Consider the following 2,500-nt stretch of genomic DNA (forward strand, 5'->3'; position numbering starts at 1 on the left):
AGTGCAGGCGAACGACAAGCCAGCCGAACGGCGACGGCCGCACACAGAGAGCGCGCGGCATCCTTTCCTCGATCCGCCGCCGGGCCGCACCGCCCGCGCACTGTAACACCCCCGCCGGAGCGGAGGCCACCTTCGCGCGGGGACTTAGACCGACGGCAAACCGGTCGTGACCCGCGCCGGTCGCTAGTGCGCTGAGACGGTGCGCGAGCCGACTCGGCAGCGGCGCCTTAAGCGTCCGCGAACCGAGACGGCGCGCCCCCGCACCCAACTGAAAGCGAGCCGGCGACCTGACGGGCCCTCCCGTTTGCCTCTCAACGGTTTCACGTACTCTTGAACTCTCTCTTCAAAGTGCTTTTCAACTTTCCCTCACGGTACTTGTCCGCTATCGGTCTCGCGACCGTATTTAGTCTTAGGTGGAGTTTACCACCCGCTTTGGGCTGCATTCCCAAACAACCCGACTCCGAGAAGACCCGAAGCGGCCAAGGCAAGCGCCCCTATGGGCCTAACACCCGCCGTGGGACGAGGCCTCGATCAGAAGGACACCGGCGCTCGCCGTCAGCCGCACTGGGACTTCCGTACGTCACAACTCGGCGCGCTCGAAAAGCGCGCAGATTCGACGCTGGACTCTTCCCGGTTCACTCGCCGTTACTCAGGGAATCCCTGTTGGTTTCTTTTCCTCCGCTTAATAATATGCTTAATTTCAGCGGGTGCTCTCGCCTGAACTCAGGTCGTATGTGTCAAGCGGGCCGCTTCTTACACGGCCCGCTGGCATCGCAAGTCGTCGCCGCCGGCGCCGACCGAGCGCGTACCGTCGCCGCCTTGGCCCACGGTCGGTCTTGATCTCGTGACCGGACCGACCGACCTGGACCCGCCCCTCGAACGTAGTTGAACACGTCGAGGGGCCGGCGGTGTACGGGACACGCTGTCGCGCCGAGAAAGCTCGGCGACCGCTTCAACTTGGGGCGACGCCCGGCCGTCTTCGCAGAGGCCAGGCGACGGCCCTCGGGTGAGGACGAACGCGACCCTGAGGCAGACGCGGTCCCGGGATTGACCCGAGACCGCAATTCGCGTTCAGAAGGTCGACGTTCAAAGTGTTCTGCAATTCACATTACTTCTCGCACTTGGCTGCGTCCTTCATCGACTCGCGAGCCGAGTGATCCACCGTTAAGAGTCGTCCTCGACGTTTCGCTCGGCGCCGAAGCGCGCGGACGTCACACTGTGGGATCGACCACAAAACCACCACCGACAACAACTGCACAAAAACACCAACAAACGGCGCCGAGCGACCGCCGGGCTGGGCCGGCGGCACATCGAGCGCGGTGCCCAGAAGCCACCATCGCACTCGGCTGCCTTGCTATGCCAACGTGTTACGCGTGTCGCACGGGGCGGAACCCCGATTGACGGCCGCCCTCTCGGCGGCACCCAAAGACAATTCAGTGCGCGGTCGGCCGGGGCCTACCACCACCTTCGGTAATGATCCTTCCGCAGGTTCACCTACGGAAACCTTGTTACGACTTTTACTTCCTCTAAATGATCAAGTTTGATCGTCTTCTCGACACGCCGACGCGGCCGTTGCCAGCCGCGACGGGGCCGATCCGTCTGCCTCAGGGTCGCGTTCGTCCTCACCCGAGGGCCGTCGCCTGGCCTCTGCGAAGACGGCCGGGCGTCGCCCCAAGTTGAAGCGGTCGCCGAGCTTTCTCGGCGCGACCGCGTGTCCCGTACACCGCCGGCCCCTCGACGTGTTCAACTACGTTCGAGGGGCGGGTCCAGGTCGGTCGGTCCGGTCACGAGATCAAGACCGACAGTGGGCCAAGGCGGCGACGGTACGCGCTCGGTCGGCGCCGGCGGCGACGACTTGCGATGCCAGCGGGCCGTGTAAGAAGCGGCCCGCTTGACACATACGACCTGAGTTCAGGCGAGAGCACCCGCTGAATTTAAGCATATTATTAAGCGGAGGAAAAGAAACCAACAGGGATTCCCTGAGTAACGGCGAGTGAACCGGGAAGAGTCCAGCGTCGAATCTGCGCGCTTTTCGAGCGCGCCGAGTTGTGACGTACGGAAGTCCCAGTGCGGCTGACGGCGAGCGCCGGTGTCCTTCTGATCGAGGCCTCGTCCCACGGCGGGTGTTAGGCCCATAGGGGCGCTTGCCTTGGCCGCTTCGGGTCTTCTCGGAGTCGGGTTGTTTGGGAATGCAGCCCAAAGCGGGTGGTAAACTCCACCTAAGACTAAATACGGTCGCGAGACCGATAGCGGACAAGTACCGTGAGGGAAAGTTGAAAAGCACTTTGAAGAGAGAGTTCAAGAGTACGTGAAACCGTTGAGAGGCAAACGGGAAGGCCCGTCAGGTCGCCGGCTCGCTTTCAGTTGGGTGCGGGGGCGCGCCGTCTCGGTTCGCGGACGCTTAAGGCGCCGCTGCCGAGTCGGCTCGCGCACCGTCTCAGCGCACTAGCGACCGGCGCGGGTCACGACCGGTTTGCCGTCGGTCTAAGTCCCCGCGCGA

The 2,500-nt window shown here is 63.6% G+C and overlaps 2 non-coding genes and 1 pseudogene across 2 annotated transcripts in view; 1 reads left to right on the plus strand and 2 right to left on the minus strand.

Moving 5' to 3' along the window:
* The window catches only part of LOC144431748 (large subunit ribosomal RNA), a 3,695-nt pseudogene extending 2,964 nt beyond the window's left edge, over window positions 1–731 (minus strand).
* Window positions 732–1,019: 288 nt separating this feature from the next.
* Window positions 1,020–1,173, minus strand: LOC144431529 (5.8S ribosomal RNA). Its single transcript, XR_013480094.1, has one exon. It is a non-coding gene; the product is annotated as a 5.8S ribosomal RNA (ribosomal RNA).
* A 728-nt stretch (window positions 1,174–1,901) lies between these two features.
* The window catches only part of LOC144431796 (large subunit ribosomal RNA), a 3,452-nt gene continuing 2,853 nt past the window's right edge, over window positions 1,902–2,500 (plus strand). Inside the window, exon 1 of the ribosomal RNA XR_013480249.1 lies at window positions 1,902–2,500. This exon is cut by the window's right edge and continues 2,853 nt beyond it. This is a non-coding gene — a ribosomal RNA (large subunit ribosomal RNA).

This window comes from Styela clava, chromosome 13 (genome assembly GCF_964204865.1).
Source record: "Styela clava chromosome 13, kaStyClav1.hap1.2, whole genome shotgun sequence".
In the NCBI taxonomy this organism is placed as follows: Eukaryota; Metazoa; Chordata; class Ascidiacea; order Stolidobranchia; family Styelidae; genus Styela; species Styela clava.